General features: G+C 34.3%; 2 long non-coding RNA genes across 9 annotated transcripts; both read right to left on the minus strand.

Moving 5' to 3' along the window:
• Window positions 1–5,014: 5,014 nt before the first annotated feature.
• On the minus strand, window positions 5,015–8,615 carry LOC137723425 (uncharacterized). Of its 8 annotated transcripts, none has more exons than XR_011066908.1 (9): window positions 8,256–8,615; window positions 7,977–8,119; window positions 7,846–7,891; window positions 7,178–7,653; window positions 6,900–6,999; window positions 6,749–6,794; window positions 6,188–6,235; window positions 5,965–6,010; window positions 5,015–5,215 (listed from the first exon to the last, which is right to left on the minus strand). It is a non-coding gene; the product is annotated as an uncharacterized lncRNA (long non-coding RNA). The 8 variants fall into 8 exon arrangements; XR_011066909.1 differs by having other exon boundaries at window positions 7,846–7,901; XR_011066902.1 differs by having other exon boundaries at window positions 7,846–8,119.
• Window positions 8,616–11,357: 2,742 nt separating this feature from the next.
• LOC137723466 (uncharacterized) lies at window positions 11,358–13,880 on the minus strand. The gene is made up of 3 exons (XR_011066916.1): window positions 13,603–13,880; window positions 12,774–12,855; window positions 11,358–11,884 (listed from the first exon to the last, which is right to left on the minus strand). It is a non-coding gene; the product is annotated as an uncharacterized lncRNA (long non-coding RNA).
• Between the last annotated feature and the right edge of the window lie 2,680 nt (window positions 13,881–16,560).

The raw sequence follows: 16,560 nt of genomic DNA on the forward strand, positions 1-16,560 counted from the left end.
GTGTTGCCAGATTCTACTCTCTCATTTTCATACGTCAGAATATGAGACCTATCAAAATGGAACACCTTTGTACCACATTTTTCTAAAATGATTAAAATTCTTCCTATCAAGTTAAAGTAGGATTTTTTAAATTGTTTGCAGGTATGGTGCTTTTCCCTTTTTTCCTATCTAGTGCATCCTTTATGCTCAGGATAGTGAATTCATAAAGAAATAGGAGCTGTAGAGAGAGAAAGAGGGAAAGTTTTGAGCCATTTTCTGTTTGCTACATTTCAGGGAAGATGTTCTCCAGCATCGGACGATGAGGTCTTTCTATAATGACGTTGCCATCCTTCAGGTTAGCTTTGATCTTTACTATTACTCAAGGTTCTAAAAGACGCTAGGCGCTAGTTGGGCGGGGAGTTGGCCCTAGCGCCTAGGCGGCGAGCTGGCCCTAGTGCCTAGGCGGCTAGGCGGGGTCGCGGGCGGCTAGGCGGACTAGGCGGATTTAACTAAATCCATTATATTTCGTGTAAATAAGTGTATGTGTATACTTAAAATATATATAATTTCATCATAAACTACAAAATAGAATGACACATATATTATGAAGTATTGGAACATAATGAAAGCATGGGGAACAAGCATATTATGTGTGCTCATTTAAGTATTCAACGTCTTTTACAATTTATTGAAAAAAAATAAAATGCAAAATGAAAGTTATTTATTTTCTGCCTAAGTGAGTCGCAACCTAGGCGGGTGCCTAGGTGGTCTAGGCGGGTGCCTCAGCAGGTCTAGGCGCCCTTTCTTAATTTTCAAACGCCTAGGCATTAATCGGGGCGGTGGCCAGCCGCCTAGCGCCTAGGCGGGGATTTTTAGAACAGTGCTATTACTAGCTTATATAATCTTTATATTTTTTTTTATCACTCTATGTTTTTTTATAGAAATTTAATTACTATCAAATGCTGACACTGTCAGATCTGCAGGATCCACCATTTGATTATTAGATGTAAAATCTAGTCGATATGTTTTTAATTTATTTGGGTCCATCTGCTTGTTCTTTTTTGTGAGTCTGATACATCATATATGAGAAAGGGTTTCATTTATCTTTGTCTATATCTCTTAATGAAAATTAAATCTTTAGCGGGAGGCTTTAGGACGTTAGCCATTAAACAGTACCTTCATTTCTTTCTCTTGCTTATTTTCTGTCGCGCAGTCAGGGTTTATCAAAAAGTTTGCACAAGGATTGTCTTTCGAGAATGGAACCAGCAAAGGTAGTTGTTCTTTTCCTCTATATAGTGCCAAATAGTCAAATTTTATAGCTTCTTATTTTTCTGCTCGGTTATGATTTATAACACAAAGCCCCCATTTTTTGTTGTGAACTTCTACACCAGTGTCTATTTCCTGAAGAAGTTATTAAACACATTAATACCCCAATGTTTCTTGTCAACCCAGCTTATGATTTTTGGCAGGTAATTTTCTTCAGAACCGAAGCTTCATTTACTTGTTATCAGAAATTGATTTGCATTCTTTTCTCATTTCCTAATATTATGACATTAGGTACAACATATATTGATACCTGAAGCAGCAGATCCACATGGCCATTGGAAAAATTGTAAACTGAACATTCACAATTGCAATCCCAGCCAGCTTGAAATACTACATGGTAATTAAATTTGAGAAGACCAAATTATGTATGCCTGACTGTCCAGGAAAATCACATACATGTAATGCTGGTCCAACTCTTTGTAGCTAAGCATGCTTGTGACCCGCTCTTCACGCACTACTACATGGTGCAATCACATCATCACACATCACACATCACACATCACACCCAACATGATTTATTTACAAGTAAACATATTCTCTATCGGTGCCATGTATCAAACAAGTATCTAATCATACGAAGTACAATACGTGAGATACCTTGGTTTACTAGATCTACTAAACTTCAAATAGAGTCCATGACTCATCATCTCATACTAGTAGTCAAACATTATCGATACGTCCATCTCTATCTCATGCGGTGTAATAACGTTAGGTTCAATAGGCATTTGTATTGGCATACATTCATTTTGATACTCCTTGTTCTGAGGTATTAACCTATATTCTGATACCATTCTATCACACTTCGAAAATTTAACCCCGAGAGGTGATTAAAATTATGAATTGATTACGTAGTACCAATTAAATTCCTTTTAATTTGTGATTACTTCTAACTCTCACGTTAGGCTACTTATGTACCCTAAAATGAAATCAAGCCATTCATAGTTCACCTCCTTGTTCCCAAGTAAGTATGCCCTAACCTGTTCCGTTTACAGTTTCGAGCAAATCTTATGCGTTTTTCTAATAGAGAAATCTCTTTTCACTAGAACAAGCCCGCTACAAGCACAGCGAACTATAGTTCAACTCTAGGAGGGCCCCGCTGCGCCAAGGAAAGACCAAATCGAACTATCAACTATGAACTCTAGATTTTTTAACCAAATCGACCTGGTTTTCCCTGACTGTTATAACTCAGGATATGATCGATAGTCTTGAAAATGGGAACATGGAGTCAGTGCACATAGTTCCCGCTACATTACTACATTAAGCTTAAAATTTTAGCTCTTTATGCGAGTTTCAATGGCTGGTACAGTCATATACTGAAGGATTAAGCAGCAATCCAAAGATTCCCCTCAACATTTCCATTGAGAAATTGACTAATACTATCGACTCTATCTCCTGCCCGCCTTTTATTTTTTATTTTATTTTTTTTCAAGATACGATTCTTAACATCTATTTGTACCATCTCTTCAATAAAGATTGAACCCACTTGTATTGGTTGATCCTACCTCTATTAAAGAGATGATACAAATAGATGATAAATGTAACACTACTTTACTTCCTTTTTTTTTTTTTTTTTGGTCTCTTGGCTGTCCTCCCATTCTTTTCTTTTCTCCTTCTCCCTCCAGTTTTTCCCGTTCCTTGCAGAGCATCCCAGCTCTCTCTCTCTCTCTGTCTCTCTCTCTCTTTTCTTTTTCCTTTTCCTTTTCAAAAAAGGTAGACAGATCAAGTTTCTTAACTAAAAATTAAAAAATAAATAATGTTGACAAAAATTTTCATTCTTTTCTTGGTAAAGTAAATAAGTGGAAAAGAAAAGAACGAGAATAAAGAGAAAACGAGATGCATGAGACTACGAAAATCAATACAAAAATATCTTTGAAAAAATTAAACCACTTGGTAAAAAATCCTCAATTCATTTTTCTTCATTTATCTCTCGATGAAAAACAGTAATGCGAACTGTAACATAGTCGAGCAAATAGTTCAAAAGAAGTTTCTTAGGTAAAAAAAAAACGTTGACAAGAATTTTCGTTCTTTTCTTAGTAAAGTGAAAAGTGGAAAAGAAAAGAACAGGAAAAAAGAGAAAGTGAGATGCACGCGACTACAAAATCAATAAAATAAACCACTAGGAGAGAGAAAAAAAAAACTCAATTCATAGTTTCTTTATTTATCTCTTGACAAAAACCAATGATGCAAACACAGGTGTCACATAGTCGAGTAAAAAAATTAAAATGAAGTTTCTTTGCTAAAAAAAAAAAAACAATAATGACAAGAATTTTCATTCTTTTCTTGGCAAAGTGAATCAGTGGAAAAGAAAGGAACAAGAATAAAAAGAAAATGAGATGCAAACAAATGTGTCACATTTGAGTCAAATAATTAAAATGAAGTTTCTTAGCTAAAAAAAATAAAAAAAATTTCCAAGAATTTTTGTTCTTTTCTTAGTAAAGTGAAGAAGTGGAGAAGTGGAAAAGAAAGAATAGGAATAAAGAGAAAACGAGATGCACGTGACTACTAAAATCAATAGAAAAATATCTTTGACAAAATTCAACCACTGAAGGGAAGAAAAAAAAAAAAAACCTCAATTCATAGTTTCTTCATTTAACTCTCGATGAAAAACAATGATGCGTACCGGGTGTCACATGGTTGAGTCAAATAATTAAAACGACGTTTCTTAGCTGAAAATAATAATAATAATAATAATGTTGGCAAGAATTTTCGTTATTTTCTTGGCAAAGTGAATAAGTAGAAATGAAAAGAATAAGAATAAAGAAAAATGAGATACACACAACTACTAAAATCAATAAAAAAAATATGTTTCAAAAAATTAAACCACTGGGGGAAATTTAAAAAAAAAAAAAATATCAATTTATATTCTCTTCTTTTATCTCTAGACCAAAAACAACGGTGTGAACCTAGATGTCATAGAGTCGAGTCAAATAATTAAAATGAAGTTTCTTAGCTCCAGAAAAAAAAAAAATTAATGCTGACAAGAATTTTCGTTCTTGTCTTGGTAAAGTGAATAAGTGGAAAAGAAAAGAACATGAAGAAAGACAAAATGAGAAGTGGGAAAGAAAAAAACAGGAATAAAGGGAAAGGAGATGCACACGACTGCTAAAATCAATAGAAAATATGTTTGAAAAAATTAAACCATTGTTGGAAGAAAAAAGAAAAAAACAAAAACCTCACTTCATAGTTTCTTCATTTATCTCTTGACGAGAAAAACAATGATATGAACCCGTGTGTGCTATAGTCGAGTCAAATAATTAAAACGAAGTTTGTTAGCTAAAAGAAAATAAATAATGTTGACAAGAATTTTCGTTCTTTTCTTGGTGAAAGTGAATAAGTGGAAATGAAAAGAACAAGAATAAAGAGAAGACGAGTTGAACGCAACTACTAAAATCAATAGGAAAATATCTTTCAAAAAATTAAACCATTGGGGGAAATAAAAAAAATCCTCAATCCCTATTTTCTTCATTTATCTCTCGACCATAAACAACGATGCGAACCTAGATGTGACGACCTATTCCTATTTTCTATATAATTTTCTATATAATTTGTGATCCCGCAGCAACGCGCGGGCAAAACTATCTGCTTGGTCATTTGCAGGTCGGTGATGAGTTATATTTTGTACTAGATAGTTTTGCCCGCGGGTTGCTGCGGGATCACAAATTGTGTGAAAAATTTGTTTCAAAGATATAAAAAGATTGTATGACAGAAAATGCTGAATAAATCTTTATATACGAAAGATTTGATTGATACAATCTTTATACAAAAGATGATGTGCATGTGAAAAAGATTAATCTTTACTTACATTCCTGCATTCTTACATTTTTCGAACTCACCTACTTTAACTCCTCCACACTCAATAGGCACGAACCTTCATCTTTCTTGTTGGATTAAAAGCTGGCAAATCGCAGAGCTGAAACCATTTTCATTCAATTACAAAGTTGTAGAATCAAAATATCAATTTTATCAATTTATGAAATCACAAATATGCAGATTAAATTGCATGTAAAGAAATGTGTAAATAGAAAAGTATCAAATTGCAAAAGAAATGTTAACACAACACCACTACAATAATAAGAAATCTCAAATAATAACATCTACCACATATGATTTTTTAAAATGGATACCGGTAATAGATAACTTATAGCTTTCACTTGCTTACTGTTGTTAATGAGATACAAAATACAGCCAACAAAAGAAAACATAACAAATACCAAAAGAAAGATTAAGCTCCCAATCAAGTATTTAAATGAAAGAGATGTAAAGGTAGTCAAATAACTGAAAAACATCAATGTTTCAAATAATAACCATCACAAAATTATTCCACTCAAAGTCCCCTAAATAACACATCATGGGCATCCTGCCACGATTATCTGAGAATATATCATTGGTTACTGTTGAAAATATACAGCATTATCTTGAATTCAAAGTACAAACAATGAAGAATGCACATGAAGAACACACAATTTCTTTGCAAAACAATTTTATAATGTTATAATGTTGAATTGGAAATTCAGAATGAACTTCATTAGTTCAATATGAAAAATTCAAGAATTTCATTACACTGAAAAATGAAAATCACGAAGCAACGAAGAAGCAAGCAAACTACAGAATTCAAAGAACCAAACATGCCAAAACTGAAACATTAAAAATAGCATTTACCTATTTCAAAGATAAAAAATCCCAGATATCAGTATATCAGCACTCCCTGCAAAACACCAAAATCAGAAAATTAGAAAAATCTAATTTGATATCATTGTATCTTAAGAAACCACCAAATTTCCAATCAAAGAAAAAGTAATAAAAACCCCTGCATAAAATAATCAGAAGATAAAAGCTGAAATTTGTAAAGCATTTGTGCAAAGCACTTATTAGAGGAACTTACATATGGATGAAAGTGTTGGTCTCTTGTATCATGTTAGAGCAGCATTAGCTGGAATTTACAAATATAATACATTCTGAGCATTCGAATGATTCACTTTGCACAAAACCTAATCATCCAACTGTGCAGAAAAATAAAAAATGCACAGTGACAAATTTTAATCTATAGTACTACAATAAAGAACGGAGAAAAAGTTACTTATTACAACCCCAGTTTTTATTGGTGTCATTACCCCCAATCTTGTACCATATACCAAGGTACTGAAAACATATTGTTTCATATTTAATTACACTGTTTCACATTCAACTGTGCACACATAAAATTGGTATCAAATTTATTTCAGTAATGGCTCAATGGTGTAAGGATTCTTTATCGCTTGTTTTGACTTAGACAAATTTTTTCATCATTGCGGCTTTATTTTTTTCTAATACCATCACGTAAAATAAATGCAAACCAATAATATCTAGAACAATATAAATAAGGAATTTCAAAACATTATAGCAGAAAATCAATTACATGCAACTTTTCTTTAAACACTCTTTAAATGTAGAAAACAAAACTAACCTTTTTTGTAGTAGCGATGATAAGGAATTAAAAACCAAAACAACATCTGCTAAAAAATACAAAAAAGAAAAATCAAAATGAAAAAAAAAAAAAATCAATCTTCAAAACCATATGCAAAATAGCGGATTTGTGTCATCATCATTATCCTCACCATTATCATTATCATTACCCACTTGCAATTCCTTGCTGTCTGGTTTCAAATTACTCTTAATTCTCATCCAAGTTAATGGGTTTTGAATCGCCACCAACTTCTACAATTCCCAAATCACAAAATTCTAGTAAAGGGTATGCCAAAAACGCAAATTCAAAATTCAATTTCTTTTTGTACAGGACAAAAGAAAGATTGAGACTTTTTTTACTTCTACAGTTCTACACACTTTCGAGCTCTAAATTTTCTCGGAAACAAACAGAAAGTCAAAGAAGTTGTACCTGGTCCAAGAGAAGAGCAGTGCTAGAAGAGATCTCTGGTGAGAAACTTAATAAGATGGACCAAACCATTGAACAAAGAAACTCAGTGAGACTAAAAGAACGATAATCAACCATAACAATTATAGTTAACAATAAATGTAAAAACCAAGAACCATTAACCTTCCTTAAAAATATGAACTATTGTCCTTATTACTATGTATTTAACCAGATCGCAAACAATCTCATTAGATCTCATGATATCATGAGGGGGCATAAACACATGCAATTATCAAGAAGTTAATTCTCCAATTTCTAATCACAAATTCCAAACATAAACAACGGAGTGCAAGGGATAAGAACATATTGGACTGATGAACGGAAAAGCTAATGTGATGAAAATGCTCAAACCTTACTAACAACGCTGCAACTCCTGAAAAATCATAGACTCACAAAATCTGGTTTTACCAGGCAAACCGTGGACAACCTATTGCAATTTACTGCAAAACAAAATTGTTAGTATATCCAAAACACGATTAAAACCCACAAATCCATCACCAAAACAAATAATTTCCCTAACAAAATTAATCATATTAACAATTTTTTCAACCTGATATATAGATACACAACGACATGTATAAACATATCAGAGATATAGAGAGAGAAAGAGAGAGGTAGAGGTAGAGAGAGACCTGATGGTGTTGATGAACACTGGAGAGTGAGAAAAGCAGAGGACAACTGGATGTTGCTAAAAGAGATTAAGTACAGTGAAAAATTAAATATTTGACTTCTGGGTACTTGAGAAGAAGTGAGATTTAGTTACCTATGTAAGGAGAGATTGGGAAATACTCTGAAACCCTTGCATCAGCAATCGCAAGATCAGGAAGAAAAAAAACCTTGGAAACCAATTTTATGACCTTCCACATAGCGCCGACAAATCTAGGTTTACAGGGATGCAAAACTCATCTGAAAAAAGAGAACCCAAACAAAATCTCAAATAATAAAAAAAAATTTAAAAAGAAAAAAGAAAAGGAAAACCACGATCTCAAAACCCCATATTTGAACAAAAGAAAACCCCAGATGTAAGATCCGAAGAACTCACCAAGAAATGCTATCCTTTATGGGTAAAATTTTTCTTCGAATCAAACCGAAAGCGTTTATTGGTTGGGTGGTTTTTCAGCAAAACGGAGAAAGTGAAAGAGAGAAAATCCCTTAAACCACGAAAATCAGCAACCCTTTCCGCGAAAGAAAGCACGGTTATCATAGGAAACAGAGGATTGGAAGAAAGAACAGCCAAAACGAAAAGAGCAAAAGCCGAAATCAAGAAAAGCAACGAAGGAACAAAACCCTAACTCAAGATGACTCTCGAAGTCGAGAGAATAAGATGAGCGCCTCGTGGAAAACAGGGACACAAACGGAAAGAAAACAGAGAAGCGAGGGCAGTTCCGTCCGGACACTGGTCATCCACAGTAAACAACCCCTACGGGTTTTAGTATATATGATATCTGTTTTCTTTTGAGTAGTTTCTACATATATGCATGTAAATTTCAGGATTTAATAAACTCAATTTCAAACCTCCATGTTGTGGAGTAGACATTTATGCAGACAATTAGCAAAACATCTAAGATATCGCAGCGGAGGTCAGTCATATTTCCACAAATAGAGTTAATGGTATCTGAATGTGGTCTCCCTAGTGAGATACGTGATGCGATTTGGAAATTAGTAAAAGAAGCACTTGAAGAGGACGAATATCTTCCTGTGGAGAGTATCGTCTCGTTACTTCCATTGATGCTTAAGAAACATATGAAGCGCCATCTCTTCTTGGCTACACTAAAGAAAGTAAGTTCCTAATGTCCTATCTCTCTCAATTTCTCCATATGCATAGCTCTATATAGCATTCTATAAACTTGTGGCAGTAGATGGTTTTTCGAATTAACTAGTTAACGACATTGTTCTAAAAATTCCCGCCTAGCGCCGCCTAGACCCCGTCAAGGCGCTAGGCGATTGGCCACCGCCCCGATTAATGCCTAGGCGTTTGAAAATTAAAAAGGATGCCTAGACCTGCTGAGGTGCTCGCCTAGCTCGCCTAGACCCGCCTAGACACCTGCCTAGGTTGCGACTCACTTAGATAGAAAATAGATAACTTTCCTTTTGCATTTTGCTATTTTCAATAAATTGTAAGAGACTTATTGAATACTTAAAAAACACACATTATATATTTGCTCCCCAGGTTTTCATTATGTTCCAATACTTCATAATATATTTGTCATTTTATTTTCTAGTTTATGATGAAATTATATATATTTTAAGTATAAACAGACACTTATTTACATGAAATACAATAGATTTACTTAAATCTGCCTAGTCCGCCTAGGCGCCCGCCTAGCCGCGAAGGCGCTAGGCTCAGCTCGCCCCTCGACTAGTGCCTAGCGTCTTTTAGAACCTTAGTTAACGAATTTGAGCTATTGTATAGATAGGAGCATGAATTCCTTTTGAGTTCTTTGGCGTGCTTTCGTGAGTGTACTTTTGAACAGTTGATTATCATCTGTCTCAGTAAAATGATGTTGCTTATTGGATCTTATCGATGTATTCTTAAGTTTCTAATTACATGTATGAATTAACCCCAGTTGCCAGGGCTTGAAAACAAAGACAGACAAGTGTTGGATGCAATCATGGAGCATCTTGAGCCAGTTAACTATGTTGATGGTAGCTGTTTTATTCGAGAGGGGGCGCGGCGCCACTGGATAAGATGCTTTTCATCACGCAAGGCAGTGTACTTACCTACAAGACTAGTGGTATCGGCGGAGGAAGTGGCTCGTCAAGCATTATACGTCCTGCAAAACGTGATTTTTATGGAGAAGAAATGATAGGTTGGGCGGCGACATCTACCTCCTTTTCCGACTTACCCATCTCAACCAAAACTGTAGAGTCCCACGCTAAAGTTTAAGTCTTTGTTCTCCTGACCGACCATTTACAGCTTGTAGTCTCTAAATTCCCGACGCAGTTCAACACAGAGCTCCCCCACTCTTGATATAAACGATAGTGGCGTTTCTGAGGTTGCTTGAATTATTGTCCAAACTGGAAAATCTTTGCTAGGCCCATTAGTTATCTGTAACTAATAACCAGATTTTTAATTCAAAATAACTACATATTTGAAAGGAAAATACGTTTACACTATGATTAATGTTAGGATACTAAATTTAGTTTGCAAATTTTGTCTACAAATTTAGTCCATAGCATTACCCTTACACTATTGGTTGACGAGAAGTTTCGAACTACTTTTCAAGTTTAAAGAATTTATAAGTCATCTCCTTTCCTCAACATTAGCAAAACATAAGAACCTCTGTCAGGTTCAACTTAGGATCCCTCTATCACCGTACATTATATGGAGTAAAATAAAGAATCTCATCTTGAGTGCCTCTGAAAACGCTTTCGAGTGTTTGGAAATGATTACGACCATGTTGGTTTTACAATGCGTGTGTTTGATGTATGAAGGTACACCATAAGACTGGTCGACACACAAACAAAAGCTATAATAAAATGTATAATTTATCATAACAGTTATGACCTTTCTATAAGTGATGTATCTTAGACCAACCAATAGAAGTTACAACTCTCTGAAAATGGTATAATCCATGTATGTTAAAACAGGATTCATTCCTCTTGAACAAATCATTCAACGTTAAATCAATTCCTCTAGTATGTAAAATCCATTTAAGGTGTATCGAGGAAAGTCTCCAAATTAGCTCAAGAGGAAATACTTCTCCAAATCACCCTTTACGAGAAGTTGCAACTCTGTGAAAATGGTATGATGAATGTCTATAAAATGAGAATATCTTCCTTAAGGTAAGACAAGTCAACGGTTTCTACATCCCTCCGAGGGGTTTACAACCACCACACCATTTAATATTACGCTTTAGATTTTACTAGAGCGTTAGCCCGCGCGTTGCCGCGGGAATAGCAAATGGATAATAAATATTGTATGTAAGTGTTAAACTAAGGGACTAAATGTGTTATAAGCAGTGTGAGTAGATTTGTAATATCAAAGCAGATCAAACCGAAGACACAATCGATTATGATATCAAAACAGCATGAATAAACAAAGACATAATCGCAACTGCATTGGAGCAAACAAAATCACAACAAATGAAAACATAAGATATGGTCATACAGTATTCATACAAAAAAATAAAGTCATACGATATATGGATCAACAAATGAGAATACAAAATGTTTTTTATTTTTCGTCTCAATCGAATTTCGTCATTAAATTACAACAAATGAAAAGAAAAAACCCCAAAAAGACACAAAAAAATAAAATATGTTTCCAACATATGAAGAAAAGTATGATGCTTCAATGCAGCAGCAGAGTCGGAATTCGGAGTCCTGTGATTGGTGGCATATTATCTTTGAATTTTGATTCTTTAATTTGACCAGTTTCAAGATTTCGAAACCAATTTGGACTCCTCCTTCCCCTTTAATTACAGAATATGCCCCCTAAAAACTCAAGAAATTAGAAACAAACTAAAACATGGGATTGGTGGAGTCCGTACCTTGGAAAGTGCTAAACGAATGCTGCCAGAGTACTTCTCTGAAGAGGTGACGTTCTTCGAAGATTACTCAATACCAATAGCGTCTCCGTCTGTGGGATGAAATAGCAACTGCTAACCCCAGCCCATGTACAGTTTCTTTGACTTTTACAAAACACTTGCTACATCTACACGTATCCTTCTGTGAACACCGTCAAATTAAGATGTAACACAATTAAAAAAACATGAAATCATTAAATATAGCTTAGATATCTTTCTCAGATTTCAAATTAAGAAGCAAAAAATTCTGAAGTTTTTAGACTCAGGATTATGTGCAATGATCCACTGAAGAGTTTTACACATGATTAACGGTTGAGAAAGAAATTATTGAGCTGAAATTCATGTGCTGTAGAAAGTGTGTGCTGATCTACAGGTAAAACATAGGCCAAACATTTACAAACCTGAAAAGAATTGAATAGGAAAAAGATAAATGGTAATCAACTGAAAACCAGAGAGAGAAAAAACTGCTAGAAGGACCATCTTCATTCAGCGATTATAACATGAAAGTATATGTAATTATATGAATGTAAGAGGACTTGGCACCTTACTTCATAACATCAGATGTGCAAACATTGAAATTTAAATTTTAAAACTCTTTAAGCCAAAAATAAAAATAATTACAGTTAACAACCTGGATCGATAGATTCGATACATATCTTTCAATTGCCAAGCTACAAACAAAATGGGGCATAAATCTTGAAACTTTTTAGCCAAAAACAAATTCGCTATTTTTCCATAGATCTCCCAAAAAGGAAAAAGAAAAGAACGCAAGTGCAAGCACAAATCTTGTGAAATAATCATGAATATTTTATAAACAATTATATGCAAATTATTACCTAGTTTTGCCCTAAATGCATCTAAGTTACAAATCATTATAAGTGTACTTTTTGGAGGGTTTTAGTTTAAGGAATTCAAAGAGAGACCATATAGCTACCTAGCTAGGTTAATTTATAAATATGAAGAAAAATAGATTGATAAAAGCAATTTATCCTGATTCCAGATTGAAAAAATCGAGAGGAATTGAAATAGACCTCAGCAAGAGTAGTAGTCCTGCAGTTTGTAGAGGGTGTCCATTTCTTGGTTTCTTCAATTTCAAACTCTGATCCACTTGCTCTTGTAACATGTAGACATAAGCAAAAACAAAACAAAAAACAAAAAAAATTAACTTTACAACGAGCATTGATACATATTTTTCAATTTCCAAATATCTAACAAAGCGGAATACAAATTTTAAAACTTTTAAGCAAAAAACAGCTGGACTATTTTTCAGTTTAAAAGTCTTTTCAACTATGAAAAAAGATTAATATGAAAGGATATGACAACCAGTTAGTACAATAGTGATACAGAATTGGCTGACCTACATTGTGGTGCATGTATCTTAAGTATGACATTAGTTTTATATGATGAATCCAGTAGCCAATTTAAACATTGAAATTTAAATTTTAAAACTTTTAAGCCAAAAATAAAAATAATTAGAGTTTACAACCTGGGTCAATACATATCTTTCAATTGCCAAGCCACAAATAAAAATAATGTGAACTTTTGATGCACATTTAAGCTATCCAAGTTCTTCTTATTCCTCACAGCCTAATTTCACAAAACCAATAGTTTTCCTCATGATTGAATAAATGCTCTAATTTCATAAACAATTAAATTACCCCCAACAATAAAGATTGAAAGTTTAGGGCAAATAAGCAAACGGGGAACTGCAAGTGCCGAATTTGGGAAATTGAACAATTAATCCAACTAAAATTCGTTACTTTCAGGGCAATTGAGTACAGAAAAACGCTCAAAAACTTAGGGCAAGTAAGCGAGAGTGAAGGGTTAATTTGGGGAATTTGGGAAGGTGGGCGGCGGTACCTGAAAGTCTCCGCAGCAGAGGAGGAAGTCGATGGTGGTGCTGTGAAGCTACGACGACGTCACTTGGGAAGACGCAGAGGGTGGGTCCTGCAACGGATCTGAGAGGGTTCGGTCAGTAACGGTTGTCGGGAGCAGGTGTAAATGTGGCTGGGTCTAAGTTGGCCGGAGAAGAGGTAGGTTCATCCAGAAGGCTACCAAGGAGCTCATCTCTGTCGGCGATGACATCAACGTACCTCCGTCTGTAATGGGAGTCGAAGAGAGAGATGCAAATGCATACGGAAAAGAGAGAGGGGGGCTCACTTGGCATAAAATTTTTTTCCTTTTTAAATTAATTTTTTATGTGAACAAATTATACTATCATGTCATCAATTAACATTCAACTAACAGAATTTATAATAGATGTTTGATATTAAAATAAAATGTTAGTAAAAGTATGCTATTAAAATGTTTCAAAATATTGTAAAATGTTGCAATATAAGATTAATATTTTTAAGAGATCAAATTATAATATGTACATTAATCTTCAATATTACATTCTTATTCACATTCTTATTCTATGTTGTAGATCATTTAAGGTTGATTTACATTTCAATAATTCCAACATGTCGTACCTAACTACACTAGTGCATGGGACGTGCCAGTTTGAAGAGTACATCGGGATTGATCATCAAGATTCAGTTATGCAAATCCAGCCGTCCAATGAGTTGTCCTTTTTCAAATATTGTTTAATATATAATATATATTGCTCCAATGATTTATGCAGTTCTTTTGCTTCAAATCTCAACACTAGTACCTAATACCTGTGCATTGGAAACCGTCTTTGTAATTTATATTTCCATCAGTGGCCTGCTACTATTCATATATCTGACTGGACATTTGCAGTCGTGATGAGTTATATTTTGTATATCTTTTTTTTTTTTTTTTTTGAGTAGTTTCTACATATATGCATGTAAATTTCAGGATTTAATAAATTCAATTTCAAACCTCCATGTTGTGGTGTAGACATAAATGCAGGCAATTAGCAGAACATCTCAGATTTGGCAGCGGATGCAAGTCATAGATCCACAAATAGATTTCATGTTATCTGAATCTGGTCTCCATGGAGAGATAGAGTTTGCGATTTGGAGGTTAGTAAGAGAAGCACTTGAAGAGGACGAAGACATACGAAGCGGTATCACTTCTCGGCTACACTAGAGGAAGTAAGTTCCTAATGTCCCATCTCTCTCAATTTCTCAATATACATAGCTCTATACAGCGCTCTATAAACTAGTGGCAATAGATGGTTTTTCGGATAATCTAGTTAACGAATTCAAGCTATTGTATAGACAGGAGCATGAACTCCTCTTTCAGTTCTTTTGTCGTGCTTTCGTGAGTGCACTTTTGAACAGTTGATTATCATCCGTTTTAGTAAAGGAACTTGCTGCATTATTGGATCTTATCGATGTATTTATAAGTTTCTAATTACATGTATGAATTAACCCCAGTTGCCAGGGCTTGAGAATAAATTAAGACAGAGAAGTGTTGAATTCAATCATTAATCATTAATATGGAATTTCTTAGGGAATTTCTTAGGTTGGATGAATTATTGTGCAAACTGGCAAATTTGAAGTACCACTTGCTAGGTCTATTAGTTATCTGTAACTAATAACCAGATTTTTAATTCAAAGTAACTATATATTTGTAAGGAAAATATGTTTAGACCATTCGTTGATGAAAAGTTTTGAGCTATTTTTCAAATTTAAAGAATCTCAAGTTCAACTTTGGATTCCTCTGTCACCGCATCTTATATGGAGTAAAATAAAAAATCTCATCTTCAGTGCTTCTAAAAACGCTTTTTAAGTTTTGGGAAACGTGTCTTAGATAAGACCATCCAAGAGAAATTACAACTCTCTGGAAATTGTATAATGAATGTATGTACAAGGAAGATGCATTCCTCTTGAACAAAGCATTCAACGTTAAATCAATTTCTCTAGTATGTAAAATCCATTTATAAGCCTCAAGTATGAATCTATATAATACTTATGACACAAATTGTAAATTTAATGCTAAGGTGTATCGAGGAAAGTGTCCAAACTAGCTTAAGAGGCAGTACTTCTCCAAATTGCCCTTTACGAGAACCTGTAACTCTATGGAAATGATACGATGAAAGTCTATAAAAATGAGAATGTATTCCTCAAGTCAAGTCGATGGCTTCGACATCATCCAAGGAGTTTACAACCGCCGCACCGTTTGATACTACGCTTTAGATTTTCTTTTTTCCTATATACCACAAGTTTTGAATTATGGAAAGGAGTAAGTTTGCCTAGCCACATGGGCAATTTCATCCTCCAAGGGAATAGGCAAATGAGTAGACAAACTTAAATATTCACCCAAGTAGAAAACACTCCCTGCCTCAAGGTGAATATTCAATATGTCACATTCTGGCCTGGGCCCCCATCACATCTTGGGCTCGACTCCGCCGTAGCACGATATTGTCCTCTTTGGGCCCCGACCACGCCCTCACGGTTTTGTTTCTGAGAACTCACGAGTAACTTCCCAGGGGATCACCCACCTTGGAATTGCTCTAGCCCAAACTCGCTTAACTTCAGAGTTGAACTCCGAAGCCAGTGAGCTCCCAAAATGGCTCATGCTAAAGGAGGTGAGCATGTACATATAAGGCATAGAGGATCCACTTCCTTAGGCGATATGGAACCTAACACAATAGACTGCTCAAATTTACTTTTCTTTTGTTCAACACCACACAAAAGAAAAATTAGAATAATATAAATGGGTTAGATTAGAATTTAAAAAAAAAAAACATGGTGCTAGATTACATATTTAATTTAGTACTTTAAAGTGTACTTTTATTAAAATTTATATTTTATTTTTGTTATTTAATGTCTCCACATTAAAATGTTAATTTTATTAATATCCACATATTGGTTCTTTCAATTATAAATGAAAATAAATGAGAAAATA

The sequence above is a fragment of the Pyrus communis genome, chromosome 17 (assembly GCF_963583255.1).
Source record: "Pyrus communis chromosome 17, drPyrComm1.1, whole genome shotgun sequence".
Taxonomy (NCBI): domain Eukaryota; kingdom Viridiplantae; phylum Streptophyta; class Magnoliopsida; order Rosales; family Rosaceae; genus Pyrus; species Pyrus communis.